The sequence below is a fragment of the Ictalurus punctatus genome, chromosome 1, assembly GCF_001660625.3.
Source record: "Ictalurus punctatus breed USDA103 chromosome 1, Coco_2.0, whole genome shotgun sequence".
Lineage (NCBI taxonomy): Eukaryota > Metazoa > Chordata > Actinopteri > Siluriformes > Ictaluridae > Ictalurus > Ictalurus punctatus.
This window is the reverse complement of record NC_030416.2, coordinates 36,804,925-36,829,067: the sequence shown is the minus strand read 5'-3', so window position 1 is coordinate 36,829,067 and position 24,143 is coordinate 36,804,925. Positions and strand designations below refer to the sequence as shown.

The 24,143-nt window shown below is 40.0% G+C and overlaps 1 protein-coding gene and 2 non-coding genes across 7 annotated transcripts in view; 2 read left to right on the top strand and 1 right to left on the bottom strand.

Annotated features, from left to right (window-relative positions):
* LOC108267341 (rho guanine nucleotide exchange factor 4) overlaps positions 1-24,143 on the bottom strand; it is a 133,074-nt gene that overhangs the window by 29,486 nt on the left and 79,445 nt on the right. The window lies entirely within an intron of this gene.
* On the top strand, positions 7,885-7,957 carry trnar-ccg (transfer RNA arginine (anticodon CCG)). Its single transcript has one exon. It is a non-coding gene; the product is annotated as a tRNA-Arg (tRNA).
* On the top strand, positions 8,389-8,461 carry trnar-ccg (transfer RNA arginine (anticodon CCG)). The gene has a single exon. It is a non-coding gene; the product is annotated as a tRNA-Arg (tRNA).

Genomic DNA, 24,143 nt, shown 5'->3' with positions numbered 1-24,143 from the left:
TAGTCCAGAATGCGGCTGCTAGAGTCCTCACTAGAACCAGAAGATACGACCACATCACACCAATATTATCCACACTGCATTCACTCCCAGTGGAATCTCACACTGATTATAAAATACTATTATTAACCTATAAAGCACTAAACGGTCTCGCGCCACGGTATATAAGCGACCTTTTGGTTTTCTATGATCCGCCACGCCTACTTAGATCAAAAGATGCAGGCTATCTGACGTACCTGGAATAGTGAAGGCTACAGCAGGGAGAAGAAGAGCAGAAGAGCTTTCTCTTATAGAGCCCCACAGTTATGGAACAGTCTTCCTATTAGTGTTCGGGACTCGGACACAGTCTCAGTGTTTAAGTCTAGGCTTAAAACGTATTTGTTTACTCAAGCCTACCCTGACTAGACTTTCTGTTACGCTAAGCACAGTCCCAATAATCTCTTCTCTCCCTCTCTCCTTCTGTCGAGCCACACATGATTTTATGGAGATACGAGAGATCCTGATCCTCTCTGCTCTCCGGACCTGCCTGATCCGTTTCGGATGTCCTGCCTCTGGATGGCGCTCTCATCTACTCCAATTCCAAACTGCTGGGACTACGACTGCTTCTAACGCCATACAGACTTCATATAAATCCATAATGAACTTTTTCACACTATCTGTTGTTACCCAGATGAGGATGGGTTCCCTTCCGAGTCGGGTTCCTCTCAAGGTTTCTTCCTCTTAACAGCAAGTAAACTGAGCTTTGCTTGGACTGCTGAAGCTTGCTTATTGCACCTATTCTCATCACAATTAGCTGAGGAAATTCAATCCAGCTATTCTAATCACATGTGTGGTCAAAATAGGCTAATGAGCCAATTCTGAATTATCCGGCACACATCATCTTACCTTATAAAAGATATCTGATGGGCCGTAATGAGCCAAAGAGCTACACAATCACAATCCAAGCTGGTGATATGTAGCATTGCAAGAGTTCTGCATCTTCATACCCTTGAGCTCAACATCTAGTTAAAATGATGAGTGTTGTTTATTACATCCATCTGCATACACACACATACACGCACACACACGCACACATACACACACACATAGTCTTGTATAAAGCTCACACATACAGTATTGTGCGTCCACTTTTCCCATGTCTGCAGTGGCAGACCTTTTCTGTGTCCTTGTGTTCATCTACTGCAGGAACTGGAATCTAATTAGTGGCAGTGACGGAGTGTCATCACTGTGATCTGTCTCTGGAGGCCCTTTTAATGGAAGCCGTGTTCTTCTGACCGGCAGAAGAGCAGAAAAAGCTCCAGACCTGCCAGAACCCTCATACAAATGAAATACTTCACCTAGTGACACTAGAGGAGTGGTCACCAACCTTGTTCCTGGAGATCTAGCTTCCTGAAGACTTTAGCTCCAACCATAATCACGCCCACCTGACCATCTAATCACTGCCTTAAGAAGTTCTTGATCAGCTAAAACAGGTGTAAGATTTTGGTTGGAGATGAAGCCTGAAGGAAGGTAGATCTCCAGGAACAGGGTCGGTGACCACTGTACTCCCTCTGTTGAGCGGTCGGAACCTTCTGGAAGTCGATTCGGTGTAACTCAGGTCAATTATTTGCAAGAATATAAACATGAGAAGAACATAATTCAATTCCAGAAGTTCAACGCAGAGTTGTCCACATGTGGCCCAGTGACCTAACAGACGAGGTGTTCGTTTCCAGAACTGGGAGCATGGGGTTCAAGTCTCACCTGGGAGACTTTGGATTTGGATGACAAAGACATTATTATAGACCAACCAAAGAATACGAGGCTCCAGTACATTACCTGAAGCCAATACACTCCTTCTATTACCAGTACAGTAAAACAGGCCACATAGAATTCGGTATGTGTGTTGGACCAGGTTGAGGACAGCAGCAAACAACATGCAGCGATAAAATAAACATCACATAACACATCAGTGCAGCAATGCAGTGGGGTCAAGTTACAAAGAAGTCCTAATAGACACTAACTGTGATCCGTGCTGAAAAAAAGCTTGCATCTGGCCTACTGGCCTAATGGATGAGATGTTTGGAGCTGGGGATTGAATCCCTCCTGTGGTGCTGGTTTTCACAAAGCTATTCCAGCTGAAAGCAAAACCAGATGGTGTTTTTGGGACAAACAATACAAAAGCAGCTAGCCGTCCTTTAGATAAATTGGCTCAGAGAATATGTATTGTTAATCCATTAATCCTACTCTGAAACAGTCACATTAGAGCAGAAAACAAACAAATCCTTATTCGAAAATATTGGAACACTTCACAGCATGCCCTCTATACATTACTAATCCAGTAACTATGTTCAAGTCCCACTGGTGTCTTGTCTGTCATATAATCATAGACCTATAACTTCCATTACAGACATAATTGTTTTGTTATACCTCGTGTAACTGAAGTATTCGGGTCAGGGAATGGGAAAAACAGGAGAAAAAGCAGAAAACTAACCTGAAAACTAAAATTAAAACTAAAAACACTCTATTCAAACACAACAACATGTTCTAAACAGATTCCAGGTCATAACTTAAATCCGGTAAAAGTTCTTCTTCATTAACACCGTCTATACGGTAAACAAAGTAATAAGACGGGTAAGATAACATGCTGATCTGAACTGTGATTTGATTTGGTACATGTTTTTATTGAGTGTTTCTGGGCTGTGATAGTATTTTCGATAGTATAATAGATAGCTCTATTTTTAGCTCTAGTTCTGAACATGAGCATGACCCAGTTAAAAACTAACTGAGGCATTCAATTTCAAGTCTAATGAGCTTGAAACTGTGCAACAATGAACAACACGGCAGAGTTATTTCTCCCATGACGGGCCAAATACTGTCCACTGCAACCATAGACCTTCAGAAGGCAGAAGACTCTTCAATGAGTGAAATAGAAACACATGGTGTATTAGAAGATGGCATCCAAGAGGTCTCTCTTGTGTCCCATTGGCCTAATGGATAAGGCATCAGTGTCCAGAGCTGGGGTTTGCGGGTTCAAGTCCCTTCTGGAGCACTCCTTTGTCCTACCATTATAACACTCACTCTATGCACGTGATGCCTTTTTTTGACACACATCAAACTCAGCAGTGTTTTGGCTTGGAAGGCATCTGACCCTGCTTTCCTGACTTATAAGAAGTAGAATAAACTTACAACATGCACAGTGGTTATTCCTGTTTCAGACAGCTTCCTCTGACTTAGAGGATGCTATGAAAGCCAACCATAAAATGTTATGAAGGTGTGGAACATCAAGGTCACTGCTGCACACAGCTCATATGACTGTGTGTTCAGCTACCACAGGAACTAGGATCTAATTAGTGCCAGTGTCTGAGAGAGAACGAAGCCAGGCTTTACCACCAACATCACTGTGATCTGTCTCTGGAGACCCAATCAAGGGAACCCATGTTCTCCTGACCTGCAGAGCAGCAGATAAAGCTTCAGATCTGCCAGAACCCTCGTACTAATGAGATCCTTCTGCTGGATTACTGTTACTGGATTATTCTTGTACTGTATGATAAAAATACAAGAATATGAAGCATAAATGTAATGTAGATGAATTTCAGAAGAAATTCCAGAACACATGTGGCCCAGTGGCCTAATGGCTAAGGCATCTGCCTCCAGCGCTGAGGATTGTAGATTTGAGTCCCACCTGGGTTGCCGTGTTGATACTCACTAATACTACATTATGAAAATGAACTATTGAAGCACTGTGACATACAAGACCTCTTGTTAAATGTGTATACAGACATTACAAAGAACAATAAAGCTTTGAAGGATGTTGCAGAGGCTGTAAGTGCACATCTGAAGAACATTATGAGAAGGTGTAATATAATGTCTTTTTACATCATTGAAACAATGCAGAAATATGGTGGAGAACCTACAAAAGAACTCTCATGACAAGCCATATGCAGTCCACAGAACCTTAAAGGCCAAATATCTTATTCAGATCATATACAACACTTTATGAAACAGATGAACCTCAAGCCCAATGACATCCGATCATCATGGAACGATATATATTCTTTATAATTAAAGTTTATGTCTGAATGAGAATGTCCATTGTGATATCCCAGAGTTTGTTTTCAATCCATTTATGTTTATTGTCATTATTCATGTACTGTAAATGTGGGTAAATATATACAATATAATAATCCCAAGACACGAGCATACTCTCTAAAGCGTACCAATGTAACTAGTGTTAAAATCCCATTATGCGACAGTACACATCATTTCTGCAATTCAGCACTGAAACAGCAGAAACAGTGAAACATAAAGAATTGTCTGAGAAAGCTGCTCTATGCACCAATAAATAAACACCATCAGCATAGAGGCAGCCCCGGCCAACATCTGGATAGTCCACGTTATCTGAATGCGCAGAGATCCAGAGTTCCTACAAAACATTTAACGTTGAAGAACATCCGCAAGTTATATTTGTTACAGCAGCTCTAAACAGTCGTTCCCTCACCAGCCTCTCTTTCTTCTCTCTCTTGAAGTCAATAAGACCAAAAAATCGCAGCTGGTCGTGTTACAGAGAAACCGCCAAGCGTAAACCCCCCTGTCCTGAAGATGTCGGAAACCTTAAAGTTACCGCTTTACTTCTGAACGTTACAAAGTGCCACTGGAGACTCCTTTCACGTGAAAAATGTTAAATAAACATCTCCTTACAGATATCAACGATTATACTGGATCATTTTCCTCAATAAATAAACAACCAAGTATAATATGTTTGTCCCATTTGTTTAATTGAGTTCTCTTTATCTACTTTTAGGACTTGTGTGAAAATCTAATGATGTTTTAGGTCATATTTATGATAATGATAACGAGTCTTTATTGATCACGGATACATTACAGCACAGTGAAATTCTTTTCTTCACATACTCCAGCATGTCAGGAAGTTGGGGTCAGAGCGCAGGGTCAGACATGATACAGCGCCCCCTGGAGCAGAGAGGGTTAAGGGCCTTGCTCAAGGGCCCAACAGTGGCAGCTTGACAGTGCTGGGGCCCGCACCCACGACCTTCCGATCAGTAACCCAGAGGCTGGCAGTGTTGCGGGTACACAAACTTTCAAGCACTGTATACGTTTTATACGGAGCTTTTACTATTGACATGATAATGTATTCGAAAAGGAATCTTCTGAGCGATCCGAATCCAGAATTCAGCAGCGCTCGGGGATAAAAGCGGCTCACGATCAAACCCTGTTAGAAGTGAGATGATGACGACGATGATGGAGTAGAACGTTTAAACAGATCATTTTCTCGCTGATTGTTTCAGTGCGATGTTGCTTTCATGCGATGCGTCAGTCACTGAGAACGCCTCGTGTACACTTGATTTCTCTGTCGTTGTTTCCTTCCCATGCATTCTCTTCTCCTGTCCTCGGGACACAAAGAGGCACAGCCAGGAAAGTGAAAGAGGCAGAGCAATGAGCGGAATGAGAAGAGCGACAGATCAGATCTGCTTTATTGACACTACTGAGTAAAGTCTACAGACTAGACCTCTGATCCTATCTAGATTTTTTAAATGTATTTATTTATATCAGGCGTCTCTGTGGAGCCATACATCAGTAATGTTTTAAGCTTCGGGTCTTCGGTATCCCAGTGGCCCAGGATGCATCAGAGAGATGAGAACATCTGCTGGAACAGTTTGAAATATAACCACGAGGGAAAAATTAATCCAGCAATACCTCCAGGGAGAGAAGAAATAGGCAGGACGGTAATTTGTTCTCACACACACACACACACACACACACACACACCTATTTTGCACTGTTATGTATGACTGATTGTGTAGGTTGATATTTTGAAGCTTTTCTAGATGTTTCTGTTGGCTTCTTTGTGATAACTGAAGGAAGTCTCTTATACTGAGGCAAGTGTTACACACTGTTATACACACCTACTCTCCTGCATACCTTTTGGTACTTCTGTGTAATTAAAAGTGATGTGCACTAGATGGCATGTCGGAGCTGAAATCCCTGATCCCTGTCCGACTGGTTTCCATGGTGACGGGAAAAACATTTATTAATTTCATGCCAACTGTTCTGAGACACGTATTTGTCTCCGTACGGTACAGCAGAATTGGAAATGCTACACACACAGACCAGCTGGTTTCTCTTTAAATCACTGCGGCGATTGACGTCAGGAGCTGCGTCTCAAATTGAGAAAGCGTTTGCCAATAATGATAGTGAGTCTTTATTTATCACATATACATATGTACAGTGAAATTCTTTTCTTCGCATATCCCAGCATGTCAGGAAGTTGGGGTCAGAGCGCAGCTTCAGCCATGATACAGCGCCCCCTGGAGCAGAGAGAGTTAAGGGCCTTGATCGAGGGCCCAACAGTGGCAGCCTGGCAGTGCTAGGGCTTGACCCCCTGATCTGAAGCTCTCTTTCTCGCACACATACACACACATTATGCTTCCACTTTTCCTACTCCTGCAGTAGCAGTCATCTCCTGTGTCGTTGTGTTCAGCCACTGTAGGAACCGGAATCTAATTGGTGCCACTGTCACGGTGTGACAGAGATAGGAGCCAGGCTTTACCACCGTCATCGCATCAAGGGAACCCCTGTTCTCCTGACCTGCCGAGCAGCAGAAAACCTCCAGACCTGCCGGAATTAATGAGATCCTTCACCTAGTGACACTAGCGGAAACACACAATAGCTCCACAGTCTCGAAGGTAACGTTTAACGGGTTAGACATGTCATGGTGACTTTCTACTCCGTCTAAAGATGTTTGGTCCATCTGTGATGCTGAATGCAGCTCTGATCCGATCTGTAGGAACCGGAATCTAATCTGTTGTTCTGTTGTTTGTTTTTACCGGGTGTCTCGGGAGAATTATGAGATGAACGTTATTTTCAGCTCTTCTTCCCAGTGGCCCAGAACGCACAAAGGAGACGGGAAGAGCGTCAGGAAAAGTTTCAAAAATGATGGAGAGAGAAACGTTCATCTCTCGAAACCTTCATGAGGAGAGAGGTGTGAACAGGTCGTAAGCACACACTCAAACAATCTCGTTTTCCGCTGACAGACTGATTGTGGTGGTATTTTCCTGTCCGACACGCCTGGCTTCTCATAGAGTCGCTTTAAACTAGGACAGTGAACTGGGAGCTTTGGTTGTGGTCTTTTGCTTTTAATAAAGCATCACTTACTCTGGGGACTTCACAGTAACCAGATAACTGAAGGATTCTCCCATACGAAGTCCTAACTTCATAAGTGTTAGAGATGATGTAGGACAGTACGTCAAGGCCATTGATCACTTACATGTAAAATGACCTGTAAACTGTTGATCAGTTTCCTGATATTAACTATTCTGGGTTACATTTTTGTCTATTAGTGTTGGTTGAGAGGAAAGCGCGATGAAAGATTGTAGAAGGAGATAACAGGACCATAATGTGTTTACTGAAGACCAAACTTCTGTGGCCTAGTGGCCTAACTGATAACCCATCTCTGGAGCTGGAGGTTGACAGGTTGCTGGAGTTTTGTAGTCAGGCTCTATCTGCTTCTGCGAACAAAGCTCTATCCTCCAACACACAGTACAAACACCAGCAACATGGCGGAAACTCTTGCCAAGCAGCATTTGGTTGGTGGAATCCACAGGAAGCCAATTTGTACAAATGTTGGAAGAAGTTAATGTCTGGAATGAAGAGAGAAAACAAATCACCTCCACAAGTGTAAAATTCCTTCAAGTCTTCTAGTAGAAAATAATAATAATAAAAAAACCCATTGAGACGATATTACCCTTGTAAAATTCATATTGTGCATAGTGTGTAGTTCGTCATTTGGGACATCTTATAGGGAGAGACATGTGGACAGGGGATCTGTACAAACGCAATTCCCTGTACAAACTCAGTTACAGACTGATTGTGTGACTGTGCAATGCACCAACAGGCTCAGTGGCCTAATGGATAAGGCATCAGCCTCCGGAGCTGGGGATTGTGGGTTCAAGTCCCACCTGGGTCGTTCCTTTGTTGTAACACAACAAAACCTGCTCCTCATCATCATACAATTGAATGAAGTCTCCCTACAAACTAAAAAAAAAAAAAAAAAGAAATATATGCACCAGTAAAGGTGCATCCCATAATTACACATTATTCTACACCATTTTGTTGTGTGAGTAGTGCGTTCGCACTGAAAATTCCAACAAGACGACGTGCACTTCCAGTACTCGGATGACGCACTTATTCGACCGTGTGGAATGCTGGACACTTCATACTCTCAACGGTCGCGGCTTGGCTTACATAGCAGAAGAGGGGCGGAGCTACCAGGTGCTGGTTTTGGACCGTGGGAGCAAAATTCACCTGCACCTCCTGATGGTGAGGTGGACATGGAATCTGTACGAACTCAATTTCCACTTACAGACTGATTGTGTGTGTAACTGCAGCACACTAACAGGCCCAGTGGCCTAATGGATAAGGCATCAGCCTCCGGAGCTGGGGATTGTGGGTTCAAGTCCCACCTGGGTTACTCCATCGTTATACCATGATAACACTCACTCTACATGTTTGAAGAACCTTTCTTGACACACTTATGGTGGCTTGCCAAGAGAGGGGCATCTGACCCTGCTTTCCTGACTTATAAGAAGTAGAATAAACTTAAAACATGCATAGCAGTTATTCCTGCTGTAGTAGATGTCTCCAAATAATACCTTTAAGCAAGGTCAAAAATACTACTCCAAAGACTAATCTGTATTAAATGAGGAGTGTGTGATCTCCCTATACATCACTTATCAGCTACCCCCAATCCAGTCCACCTCGAACAATCAGGCTTTCACTCCTAATTCACATCACCTGTGTGTGGTGGCCAGTTGGATAATGCATCATCCTGTCAGACGCCTGCTGCACATTAACCAAACAATACATCGGTCGAAAATAAGACCTTCCACATGCTCTCTCTCTCTCTCTTTTATCCTCCCCCTCTCCGTGACCTTCTCCTCCAGTTTAATAGCTAATCTGATTCAAAATGAAGATGACTGAATGTCCATACAAGGTCTCGTTTCGGGAAAAGATTAAAGCATTCATCCGCATTCAGATGGAAAGTCAACAGTTTCTCTCTGAAGACCTCGACTCCTCGTCGTCGTTTACACTTCATCACGTTTCTGACGGTTGACTTGATACCCGAGTGTCCCGTTCCGTTCAGTTCAGTTCCATACAAAGTCTCGCTTCGTTGGCATGACGACTGTATATTCTGCATTTTAGGACGTCACGCGTATCTTTAGTATGCGTCTTTCACCGGGGAAACGGAATCTTCTGCACATTTACATCTCCTTTATACAATACACGTTTCTGTATCTAAGGTAAAAGACACACACTAAAGCGGCAGTCGTTATTTGAAATTGTGATATTGCAGATCACTTGACTTTATTTTTTTTTTTTTAGAAAAAAAATAGGATTTAAACACGTGCAGCGGTTAACTGACACAAGAGATTATTAAATAGATAGAAATAGTAGACACGATGCCAAGGTTTTAGTTATTAACACTAAATATTACCTCAGCGAGTGAAGACATCTTAGGTATAAGAAAGGCCATTAAATAGTTAATATTGAATAAAGCAAGGATAAAACATTTCAGCCTGTTTCGACACATATTGACTCATTTCAAGCTGAATATTGCGCTTCTTTCTAGAAATAAATGCTTGAAATACGCAAAATGATCTGCCAGTAGAATAAAACGGATTTTATGCTTGAAATTAGTCAAATAATATAGTAATAATGTAGAAACTGGATCAATATATATATATATATAGTGGTAAAAGTAATCAAACAGATTAAGAAAAAGCTAATAAAGCGAGATGATAAAGATGATGACTATAATTTTTAATAATTTGAACTGTCTAAAGCAGAAATCCAGGCATGTGAGAGGGAAAAAAAGTTGCCACTCATCTGTTCAAATGTATACACCTGAAAGATAACCAATAGGAAATGGAAGGAGGCGGGGCTTCCACAGGCTCACGTACAGTCAGTTAGGGAATATATGCGAAGGTTGTAAGGTCTGTAGGTCCATGTGTCACTTCTCTACTGTACAATAGATCTCGCAATATACATTCAAGATTTAACAAAGAATCAGCATGTTATCATTATTATTATTATTATTATTATTATTATTATTATTATTATTATTATTATTATTATTATTATTTCAGAGCAGTTCTATCTGTAGCGTCTCAGTTCAGTGTTTCAGCTGAGCTCAGGGGTTTAAACCGAGCCGAACCTCGGCTTCCTCCTCCGTAGAATGCCAAAGAGAGTTGTGCGCAGCTGGCCGCTCTCCCACGCACCGCTGGAGCAAATGTTTTTCCATTAAGAGTTCAATCAGTCAGCTAGATGAGTTTATAATTAGAGAGGGACATGACTCTTCTCCCGGTCCTCTGACCTCCCGAGTGTGTGTGTGTGTGTGTGTGTGTGTTGTGGCTTTACATTATATCACCATCAATTATGGTAATACATTTACCTGAAATATTCATACAGGCTCTTGGTAGAATCATTAAATTTTCATTATGTACTGTATGTGAGTGCTAATAGAATGTAATAATACGTAATTGATCTATATTAAATATACATGAATTAATCACCATTATGATAGCACTTTATATGAAGGTTCTGGCATGTTTCTAAAGCATTGCTTAGCATGTAAGTGAGGAATAGATCGGTGTGTGTTGTGCTGTTCTAATTACATAATCAACAGCGTGGTGGTGTGATGAAGCGGAATGACTGTTTCCACACCCAGGTTGATTATTTTCCTGCAAGTGTACACCCTGAAGTGTTTTATTCCTCTTACACCGCAACAGCCTGTCAAGAATGTCAAGAGTTTTAAGTATATCAGTCTTTTTTATCCACTTATAGTTACATTTAACAAGTTCGTTCTTGGTTCCACTTCCGTTACAGCGGCTATATACGGTCGTTCTCTCATCAGCCCTGTCTTTATTCTCTATTCAAAGCACTGACACCGGAGACTCCTTCCATACACGTTACACTGTATAAACACATTTCTCCTGACAGAAAATGATTACGCATTGTTTTTAATCCGTTTCGCTGTACATGTCCCCGTGAATGAGCTGTTACTATAGAAACGATAACGTGTTAGAGCGAGTGCATGGATATAAACATGCGCTACTGTCAGAGCCGCTGTTCCGGGAAACTAATCAACAGCTTTCGACCAATCAGAATTCAGAATTCAACAGCGGCGTGGGATAAAAGACGCGCTGTTAGTAACGCTGCGTTTGACAACAAAGCAGCGAACCCAGCTGTAAAATGAAGCAAATGAAAACGACTTTGTTATAAATAATAGGTTCCTGAATAATAAGGATGGATTGTGTTAAGATTTTGGAGCATAGCATAACGTGTGTCCCATTTGATCTGAAATCCTGCTTTAGAGAGATGAGATTAAAGCATGCTATTGTTCAGAGGCTTATGGGGAAATGGGGTTAGTTCTGACTGCCAGAGAGAACAAAACAAAACAAAAGGAAAAAAGCCAGCCGTGGTTTATTGGCCCTGCAGTCGACCGTGCAACACCACCTCACATCTCACATCCTGAAGTCTAACTCGCTCAGACTCAGTGTGGCCTTTATCATCAGCGCTCCACTGCACCACATAACATCCAGGAGTGAAGAACACTGAGAGACGGAGCGAGAGTCAGAAGACGTGGCGGCGATATGAGCGAGAACACAGAGAGGCAGAGAGAGGGATTAGCTGTGACAAGTACGAAGGAGTACAGTATAAGAAGTGAGTGGCGTACACTGCATTAAGCTCCATGCACGATTTCACACAAGCACGTGTGCTCACGTTTCAGCTTTTCATTCCGAGTGCGTGAACGTTAAAATGCCACTTAATGTTTCTTTTATTATTTCGCTTCAGTTCATTTGATTCAGTGTCACAATCCATTTGATTCAGTGTCACAATTCATTTGATTCAGTGTCACAATTCATTTGATTCAGTGTCACAATTCATTTGATTCAGCGCCAACCTATAATTCACCAATCTGATATTTCAACGTTCAATTTTCCTGTATTTCTACTGTACTTAGCATTTCAGTCCGTAATATAACTCTCAGACAGACAGACAGATAGATAGATAGATAGATAGATAGATAGATAGATAGATAGATAGATGAAGTTCATCTGATTCATTTGGATGCATTTCTCTCTACATTGAAAGACAGAATGATTCTGAATTCATTCTGGTGCTCCCATCATGTTCCAGAAGCAGCCATGCAAGCCCAAGCCATGACACTACCTCCACCATGTTTCACAGATCAGCTTGTATGTTCTGGGTCATGAGCAGATCCTTTCTTTCTCCACACTTTGGTCTCTCCATCACTTTGGTAGAGGTTCATCTTGGTTCCTGAACCTTTGTGGATCATCTCTGTATTTCTTTGTGAATTCCAGTGGATTGTGATACCTTCACGCCTGCCCTGTGGAGGTTGTTGGTGATGTCACTGACTGACTGTTTTTGGGTTTTTCTTCGCAGCTCTCACAATGTTTCCGTCATCAGCTGTTGTTGTTTTCCTTGGCCGACCTGTTCGGTGTCTGTTGCTCGGTACACCAGCGGTTTCTTTCTTTTTCAGGACATTACAGATTGTTGTATTGATAGATTTTCCCTCTTTTCTCAGCTTAAAAATGGCTTGCTTTTGTCCCATAGACAGCTCTCTGATCTTCATGTTGGTTTATCCTTTTTAACAACAAATGTAGTCTTCACAAGTGAAACTGAAGACTAAAACCACGAGTGGATATTCAGAGCTATTTATTGTTTAAATAATCACTCTAACAGGACACTACTGGGTAACAAGAAACACCTGTCAGTCACATGTTCCATTATTTTTTGCTCGCCTACAAACCGGGTGGTCTGATACAAAACGTGCTATGTTCTGTCATATAACACGTCTACATAGAAATACCAGGAAATAAAAACTGAAATTCGAAACATCTCAAACACAAATATCTTCAGTCTACAACAAAAACAAATGAACTGGCCTCGCCGTTCCTCGAGACATTTGATGGTAGACGTTCAGATGTTTATCTCTCTTTCACTCTCTTCTCTCTCACTTTTATTATCTCTCCTTTCTCACATGAGTCTCCCAGGTGCACATCATGTGGCGACTGTTTTCTTTTTCCACTGTTTGTCCTCGCAGCCTCTTTTGTTTCTTCCTCTCACACCGTGCTGTGTCTTTATGTGTGTGTGTTCGTGTGTGTGTGTGTGTGTGTGTGTGTGTGTGTGTGTGTGTGCTTGTGTGTGTGTGTTGTGTGTTGTGTAGTGGGCAGGAAAATCCGCCGCTCTCTCGGCGGCGCCCGCAGAGGGCAAGACTCTAAATGTCAGCTGCACTTCATCAGTTTATCAGTCTGTGCTTTACTGATAATCCACTGCCTTGACAAAACACACACACACACACACACACACACACACACACACACACACACACACACACACTAAAATAGGCGATCAGGGCACACTTACATATAAAGGCAAAATCACACACATATCTTCTCCATTTCTTCTCTCGGAGTCTCACACACATTTTTCTTTTATGGGGACCAAACAAAGGTCCTCACAAGGCCTTAATTCTTATGCTGGTCCTCACAAAGGAATAAAAACACTTGCATTCAATATTTCAATAATCAGTTTTCCAAAAAATAGATATTTTCCCTTTTTCATATTTTCACACACACACACACACACACACACACACACACACACACACACACACACACACACACACACACACACACACTCATACTTTCTTTATTTGAACCAATTAAAGTTCCCCACAAGGTCAAAAACACTTCTCTCTCTCTCTCTCTCTCTCTCTCTCTCTCTCTCTCTCTCTCTCTCTCTCTCTCTCTCTCTCTCTCTCTCTCCCTTACACACACACAAACTCCCTGACAGTCCTGCATATCCTCAGGTCTGGAGATTAACACTACCGCTTATCTCTCACATACCACAGTGAGAACCTTCCAACCTTCTAAATTCTTCAGCCAGTGCCAAGCAGCCATGAAGACCCACGCCCATCTCCACAGGTCTGAGAGTAGTACTGAGGGCTTTACAGGAAAAAAACAACACTGGTTTGTTTATATTCAGCACAGTTTTATACAGCGGGGTTATACATTCGTAGCCAAGGCGGGACATGAGGAGGCTGTAAATCAGAGCCAACACAACTGATCAGATGTTTTTCTCACTTCAAGTGTAATTTAATGCCAAGTTTTATATGAATGTGTTGACAGGCATGCGTACATGTACATAATATTTTCTTTACTATAAAAGCATCTATAATTTCTTCTATCGCCTTGCTTAGTTTTTATTTTTTATTTTTTATTTTAATTTGCACAAAGAACCTTTTACTCTCAAGTTCTTTAGAGAAACATCTATTTACTGGTGCTTTAAAGAACCCAGAAATGGTTCGTCACAGCAGTGCCACAAGGAACCATGTGATCATAGGTTCTCTGAAAAACCCTTAGTTAGTGCTTTAAGGAACCAAAGTTAGGTCTTTAAGAGTGATGCTTGGAGAACCTTTATCCAGTCCCAAAAAGACCCTTATATGGTTCACGTTAAGGGATGAAACCTTGAAGAACCCATACACAGCTCTGAAGAATCTATAAAGGACTTCTTCAATCTCTAAAGAACCATACAGCTCAACAATGAAAAATATTTCTTGACAAGAAGAAGTTTTATTATTATTATTATTATTATTATTATTATTATTATTATTATTATTATTATTATTATTATTATTATTTTATTTTATTTATTTTTTTACAGAACATATGGTGATGTAAAGAACCATTAAAGAACTTATATTTTTAAAAGTGATGGATCCTTGAAAGTGGATCTTCATTCTTAGAAAAAAAGGGTACTAAACTGTAACTGTTCTTGTCACAGGGGTGGAATCCTTATCTTTAGTACATTTAACATGCATTTCTCCCATGGAAATGTGGATATAGTGTACATTTCTATATGCACTATACTACTCTAGGTAAGTGAAAGTACTACAGGTAAAAAAAAAAAAAAGATGTACAAAAAGGACTGGTACAGTTTAGTACACTTTATTTTCTCTATATAACCACAGCCTGCACTAGCTTGCATCTTCCTCTGTAATCCTATACAGTTGATCTGTGTCTTGTATTTTTCTACTCCTGGCTGGCTCGCCTACTGTTAGACGTAAATAAAATAATATAAAATAAAAAAAACTTATTTAAATAAACAGTGAAGCATTGTTCAAGGTTGGGGGTGGTTTCTGTATTCACAGAGACGCTCACACAAAGCATGTGAACTGTGCATTTATTCACACCTGACCTTGACTTTATCTGTGCATGCGCACAGAGTGAGACAGATGGGCACCAAAGTCAAAGCAATGAGCAAGAAAAGCAATGTCTCAGGCAGATATTCCCACACAGGAAGGATCTAGATTTAATACATTTCAACAGCAATAAAACCTCTTCACATTTTTACGTCGAGAACCAGGTTGCTGGGAACCGACATTATGTACAAAACGGTCGCAAAACATCTGCATGAAAACATGCAGATTTGAGTTTCATCTAGAAACGGACATGTTTCAGATGTAGGTATTGTATTCAGTGACACGTTCTATGCAGCCCGCATTTATAATTGTGCTAATAATTCTTTTTAATTTGATAATGATAACTTATAAGCATTTTTATAAACTCTAATACGTAAAGAATAAAACATGATGCGCCATGCTGTAACCCACAACGGTTAGGAGTGATGCAGTGACGGTGTGAAGCGGAGTTACTGTTACCACCCTGAAGTTGATTATTTTCCTATAACAGCACATCCCCAAGTGTTTTATTCCTCTTACACCACTGCCGACAAAGTTACGTCCTGTTCTCACTTATGTTAAACATTCGTCCCCTCACCACAAGCCTCTCTGTTTTCTTTCTCTTGAACTTAATAAGACAAAAAAAAAAAAACAACAACAACAACAAAAAAACAGCAGCTTGTCATGTTACCGAGAAACCGCAAAGGACAAAGTCCGCTGTCTTTAAGATTATTCCCTGGGTGGAAAACTTACTGAATGTTATTATAAGCCTTCAATAATGTGGAGTGTTGGCCATGCAAGTCCCTGAGAATGAGCTGCTACTATAAAAACAATAACATGCACATTAACACAAACCTATCATCAGCCAGAGCTGCTGTTAACGAACATTAATCAACACTTTCAAATTTGGGAGTTTGACAGTGCTGTAGTGTAAAAACAGGATTATCGTGATAATAAATGATCGTTATTTACAGCCTATTATAAGAACTTTCTCAGACATTATTCCAGTTTTATAAAATGTCTACAAGGAAGTGTTACTGAAAGAATGACCAGCGCAGTTATAGTGATCTAATGAGTAACTAATAGAAACGTGAGGTCATATTCTTCTACTATGGTTAAATGCTATACGAGTCACAGTAAACAGTTCCTGGTCGTTCTCTCGGGTTATTAGACTCGACTCTAGGTCAAAAGTATGAATGTTCCATAGCTGACACGGAGAGTAAATAATAATTATGCCTCACTGTAAAATAACACGCCGTACCAAAACCATGTCTGAGAAGGTTTGAGATAACAATAACACTCTGTTCAGCTGGAGTACTGTTTTACCTATTAAAGGTCATACGTTTTATCCATTTATTGTTACGTTTAATGCTGTGGAATGTCCGTGAGACGAGCTAGCGCTTTTATCCTGTTAACATTTGGAGTTAATCAGACTGAAATGCCATTTTATCCATTTCTATGAAAATAAAAGCCTTAAAATGACGTGTCCAGAATCATCTCTGATGGCCTTTAGCATCTACAAAAGCATGAACGCTGTCTGTCAAAGTGCTGTAAATTCACGTGATCTCCTGTACCCACACAAACACATGAAAGACCTGCGATTCCGCTGCAAACAGCACCTGCACCCAGATATTCATAGGTAAAATTTTGGAAAATATAAACAAATCAATATCGACTCAGCGCTAACATCATATTATTTATTAACACACTATTATAATTGTTTTACCTACGTGTTGCTTCTCCTTACTATACTATAACTACGCTCCTACTACTCTGTGGAAATATGCCGTCACACTATGCTTCTACGGTTCTACTACGTACTTATTATTAGATCGCTGTAATGGTTAGTATACTGCTCCTAGATCCCTACTGGAAAAACCCAAAACAATAGAAACTGTAATAGAAATTCTAATGGTTTTAATGGTTATAATGGGAATACCTGTGGGTAATGGGTAATATGTTGGGTTCTATTGGCGGAATGTTTATGTCTAGTGGAAACTAATACAAAGCATTAACTACTAATAGAATATGGCCCAAAAGACACTCCATTTATTAATGGTTTTAATGGTATTTGTAGTGGAAACCTTTCGGATTTCTGTAATGGTTTCTACTGTTTGTTTTTTTTTCATCAGGGATATTTATTACTTCTACTAGCCACTATGTTTATTACTATATTACTAGCTATGTGTTACTATACCACTACTAACTACTTATTGTATTACTTCTTCCTATACTACTGACTACAATTTCCTCCACCGCTTGGTGCTATAATACTACTGCTAGCTGCTTGTTAGAATACTATTTTCCCTACACTCATACTAGGGTTAGGGTTACATCATAGTACTATTACTGTATGTACTTGTCACGTTTTTATACTATAAGATACACTACACCACGATGCTGCTGAACTCTCGATTCTGATTGGCTGATTACATTTTTTAGTAAATGCTCAGCTAAAGTAGTTCCAGTCAGGTCTTGACCGCATTACAGTTCCATATCACTTCACCGCGTTAACTGAACTAACGGAGAAGGTAGCCTAGTCAAGCCTGCGTTATTAGCTCTAAAAGGACGTTTCGGAATTAGCGACGGAGGCTTGAGACGGGATGCGTAATAAATCATTTCCACACATAAGAGCTTGTTAAGGACAAAAACCTGATAAACGTCTTGAAATAAAACACCCGAACAACGTCTTGAGGTGTGGTAACTGTGATCGTTTGTGATTGGTTGTAATTTGTGATTGTCGCGGCCAAAAACGCTCGATTTTACTGCTGCTTTTTCTCCAAATCTGCAGTGCGACGTGCGGAGGCTTTTCGTTTTGTGCTTTCTTGTGGAAAACTACTCAAATTGGCAAAAAATCGCAATCGCACAAAAATGTTTTGCGCTGTCTTTTGCGGTGATGTTTGTTGGTAAATCAGACCTTTTTGCTGTACTCATGTTCGCCACATGTAAATCGAAGAGGGTTTCGGCTGAATGCGCGTTGTGATGACGTCACATGACGCGTCTCGGCCCGAATCTACTCCGAATATAGCGCCGTTTGCTTGATTTTACTTCTCACTACACTCCTACACACATTATACATACTTCTAACTTACAAATACCAGCTTTGTCGAGTAATACTACACTACAGTTTGCTTCTTGTTACTATGCAAATTGTACACACTACTTGTTACAGTTATACTATAATTCTAGCTATTCTAAACTAGACACTTATCACTGTTTATCACTATAGTACTACTACTAGGTGCTTGCTACTATGCCTTTTGCACTGTGTATATGTATATATATATATACACACACACACACACACACACACACACACACATAGTATCTATCGAGCTTGTTTGTACTGTATATTACGCTATATTTGCTGAGATATAAATAAACAATGCTGTGTTTATTTATTAAAATATACATACACATTTCCTCAAACTAAATCAGTTCATGTAGTGTGTGAATGCAGTGAATTGGGAAACAGTTCACAAGCGTGCACACACACACACACACACACACACACACACACACACACACACACACACACACACACACATCCATATGGTATCACCTGCAGGGAGCCTATAAGCCCTTAAACCTAAATTTAGAGAGGAAGGTGCAGACACACACAGAGTCTCAGTGGCAGCACACACTACAAACACTGCTGCGTCATCCGTTAGCACAGAGGAGGTGTGAGCGCACTGATAATAAGCTGCTCCAGTGTGTGTGTGTGTGTGTGCGTGTGTGTGAGTTACAAAAAGCCCCTACATAATCACCTCCAAATATTACACTTCACATCATCTCAGCCTGAAACGAGCTCCTTCACACACCGCTACATCTACAGACTAACAGGAGCCGCTGAGCCAAGAGGATAAAACACACCCTGGTCTCAGTGAGGATGAGGAATGTGAGGAGAGGAAGAGCAGTGAGAGAACTGAGCTGGATCAAGGTGGAGGGTGTGGAGGGTGAAGAACAGGACAGGAGAGCACATCTCACTCCGTCTCTGAAGAAACCTGCCTTTCTTCCGTTAACTCAGACGAGGGTTGGGGAATGACTGGACACTTTTGAGGTCTAACCTCAAGCAAGTTAGAAATATGCATAAATATGCACAAGTAACATTGAGGAGAAATGTCCCAAGCCAGGAAACTTTACAAACCCGGGTTTAAATTAATCCATATTAAACTATCAAGTGACAGTTAAGAACAGTGAAGAAAATAAAGACTGATAAATAAAAATACATGACAGGAAACAGGAAGGACAACCAAAAGCATAGCATAGGACTCTGTTGCCATGGGAACAGTAATGCAGTGCAAAGCTAACAATCAATGCTTTTAGCATTAAGCACACTTGTGTTTTTTTTTCTTTTTCTTTTTCTTTTTCTTAACCAAACAAGCAAAAAGAAGTGCACAAGGAAGAATGGAAAGATTCACAACTAAGCTTTCGGTTCGTAATTCATTTAAAATGCCTTGAATTTATTTATAATTGTGCTATGATACTACTAGCTTCTATTCTCATTACTACACTACTCGTTTCTAAACTATTAATTACCATTTACTCTATTAATTCTTACTAATTATTACTATAATAATAATAATAATAATAATAATAATAATAATAATAATAATATTAATTTTAAAAAATCAGCAAGAATAACGAAACATATAGAAACGAAATGGAGAAACGAAAACATATGGCTCTGTTGCAATGGAAAGTTACTAGTCCCTATACTTCCACTAGCTACTATACATCTTACAATTCTGCACATTACTTTACTTGTTGCTATATTTACTACTAATATATAAATACTTGTTATCATACTAATTTCACTACATTCCTACTACCTACTGAACATTATACTTAACATGCTACTACTAGCTACTTGCTGCTATGCTGTGTGTATTTCACACTATACACTATAATACCACAAACTATTTGATAATATACCATTACTATAAGCTAGCACGCTACTAATCAACCAAATAGCTAAAAAGAAGAGCAGCACCGTTATAACACGAACAGAAAGATTCACAACTAAACACTTGGCTTGTTATTCATTTTGAAAAGACTTGAATTTATTGGAATGATTTTTACTGTACAGGATTCATTCATTTTAAATCTTTATATTTACTTCAACATTCTGATTCCTTGTTTTATTTATTTATTTTTTTTTAATGGTTTACCTGCACTTCAAACTGTTACTACTCGAATACTAGTAAGTGCTTCTTCCTAAACCACTGTACTTGTTAGTATACAGCTCGTAGTTACTTTTGACTATTTTTTCTACTAACTACTATGCTTTACTACAATACTACTACCAATTATTGTTTACGTGTTACTATACAACTACTCCTAGCTGCTTGTTACCATAATTATACTCACTACACTCTTAATACTTATACTATATTATATTATACTATATAATCACTTGTTGTTCTTATAATATTATAGATATAAGGGGAAAAAAAGCAACCAATAGAGTTAGTATAGTAACATGTAGCTGGTAGCCATGTACTCGCATACAGTAATGGTACAATAACAATTATTATTGTTATGGTAATTATATAGTAGTATATAGTGTCCAATATGTACAGCATAGTACATATAGTACTATAGGAAAATAGAATAGTATAGTATACATGTGTAATTTACAATAGTGTACATCTATAAGACTAGTTTTTCCGAGCACCTGTTTTTTTTTCCTGTACACACATTTTCAAATAATGTAATAATCGAATCTGCATTTTATATAATATAATCTTATGAATTATATACAAACAGCCACAACTTAAATGTTATGTTTTAGCCCTGTCCCCTTGGCTGTATTACACATCTCCGCTTAAAACAATTACAATAATGAGATGTTTCCGTGGAAACCTGCGATTGTACTGCTTTCTAAAGCTCTTGTTTAGAATTTGCAGCACTATATATTTATGTATATATCTAATATGTATCTTGTTCTGAACTTGTTGACAAGTTGGATTGTTGCTTTGGGGTGCATCAACTCCAGTGGTCTAGTTTTGTTTCCTTTTTACAGAAGAGTAGCTCGACAGAAATAGCCTGTATTTGGTTATCATCACGTGTGTACGCTCGGCTGTCATGTCAACTCTTCTAACTCCTCTTCACTTCACCAAGCATTCCTGCTCTCGGGGATCACAATGTGAGCAGCAACGAGGCAAAAGAATTGTCTATTTATGGAGAAAGAATCTCCAAAGTGAGTGAGAGCAAAGCCGAGCACAAGAAAGTGTGTGGGCACTTTTACAAGACAAACCCGAATTATCGTTCTGTTGTTTACTCGAGCCTAGAAGCTCAAAATGTCTGAATCATCTGTGAAAATTAAACCCTACGATGGAAAATGACTGGCCTGAAGGGGGCTGCTGTCTAAACAGTAAGTCGTCCTGCGTTTACAAAGCCTACTGAAGGATCAGTCACCAGTAGATCCGTGCCAAATTTAAAATGACATCTTGTAATATTTACAGTTTTCAACATTACTGCAAGATGGTACTAAAACCTTAGCCAAATGGCCATGCATGTAATTACAATTCGACATAAGATACGCACCCTCTGTAAACATATTCATTAGAGCGGTAGTTTACATCTGTAGCCCGTTGTACCAGCTGGATGTAATGTTGATGGTTGGTCCTAAACCTTACACTGAGAGGAGTTACTTTAAAACTAAGAAGCTAGACCAATATTTGACATTTATTTACTTATAACCCGTATCCAGCATGATTTATTTGATAGTCTCCATCAAAAACATGTCTTCATGCTAGGGTCTATGAATACAATCAATCTAAAACCCTGTTAGTACGAGAAAACACACAAGGGGTGATTTATTTATTTATTTATTTATTTATTTAAAAAATTTGAATAGCGTTTGTCATCAAATGTCCTCGCTGATTTCATATTCATTTTATACTAAACGTATTTACACTATAGGTTATTGTCATGTTGCAATGAAACTGTTATTTTTAATTAAACAGGAGGGAGTCGTTTAGCCACAGCGTATGGAAATGTTTTAATAAAGAGCAACGCGATAGCTCTAGCTGAGCATGCAAGGCTACGAGTCTTCATGATTAAATCTACATTATTGGACACTGCGGTGTAAATGAGACACATCCCAATATCGTAACGTTACAACAACGGCCTCTGCTTTGATGATTATTTTCGGATATGAGGTCAGGACACTGGGCTTGGCTGATATCTCTTACATAACTGACTACAAAATAAGCAGCAATTGACAAAAAAAAAGTCCCACTAGAAGTCTGAGTGTATTTATTAAGTCTGAATGCAATATTCGAGTCAGACACGAATCAAGACCCTGAGTTTTATGATTTCTGGCCTCGTGGCGTTTTTAATAAGAGCTCTGCGCACTGGGAGCACTGGACATTTTACAAGCATTTATAGACCCGAGGATAACGGTCTAAATCATAACTCCGGCTTTTCACAGAGTTATGAAGCCAGACTGATCTAATCGAATAAGACGGCAGGAGAGAAACAAACCGAACAGACGGCATAGGTCCGACAAACCAGCGGCAAGCCACGTCCGTGCTGGACTGGATAGCAGACTCGCCGACTGACCATCGGATTTAATCAGATCAATCTAAATACACTCAGTGCCATCGATTCCTCCACCTCCTCGATATGACATCATTCAAAAGGGGCTGCAAAAACAACAAAAAAAACCAGGAGGGTGTTAAATCTCGTTTATGGGCCATTCAGTACTACACGGCAGCAGCTAATCGAACACTGCAGACCTATTACAAATCCATTAGGTGGATAATTACTTCAGCAGACACACCATGTCGTAGACACGCTGCGATTGGTTCGGCATCGACAGACAGCGGATTAACAACGCTGTCGTGAAATCTCACGACGAGGTCTGGTAAATATTAAAACGCAGACTGTTTTTCTCCTGCACTTTGATTTAAAGTGAAACAATGACGACAACGGTAAAGAAACCAAATCAGACGTGTAAGCATCGATGTATTGACCGTAGATTAGCAATTTACAGTCTACTCATATTGACGTAAACAGTAGTGTCTAGAGATTTCCAATCTGAAACCATGGAAAGTTTTACACAGTTTAAAGACCTACATCCAGTTTATATACATTTAGCACTAGCAGGTTAATGTTACTATGCTAATGTTGAAGACAACAGATAGTCATGGGCAGGATAGCAAATATTTAACTGCAGTAGCATTCATTTGCTAACTGTAAAGTTCTCCCCGTGCTTTGGGGGTTTCCTCCGGGTACTCCGGTTTCCTCCTCCAGTCCAAAGACATGCGTTGTAGGCAGATTAGTATTTCCAAATTGTCCTTAGTGTGTGAATGTGTGTGTGATTGTGCCCTGTGATAGGTTGGCCCCTTGTCCAGGGGGTCCCCCGCCTTATGTCCCGAGTCCCCAAGGATAAGCTCCAGGCTCCCTGCGACTCTGTGTAGGATAAGCGGTACAGAAAATGGATAGATGCTACATATATTCAAGCAAGGAGTGTGGGTTGCTGTTATAGCACTGTTCATACTGTATACACATAGTAATATGCTGTCATACTGAGTGATGGGGTGGTGTGATGAAGCTGCATTACACCCTGAAGGGCAGCGGTAGCTCAGTGATTAAGATAACTACCGCTCAGAAGGTCGTAAGTCCAAATCCCAGCACCGCCAAGCTGCCACTGTTGGCCCTTGAGCAAGGCCCTTAACCCTCAACTCCTCAGCTGTATAAATGAGACATATGTAAGTCACTCTGGAGAAGAGAATCTGACAAATGCCATAAACGTAAATACAAGTGTCCAATAATGTCCAAGTATATTCCCATTTATTCACTCCTCTTACACTACAGCAATTAGCCACTGATTATAACTTTTATATTTATTCATGAATGAAGTTTTCTGTAAGGAGAA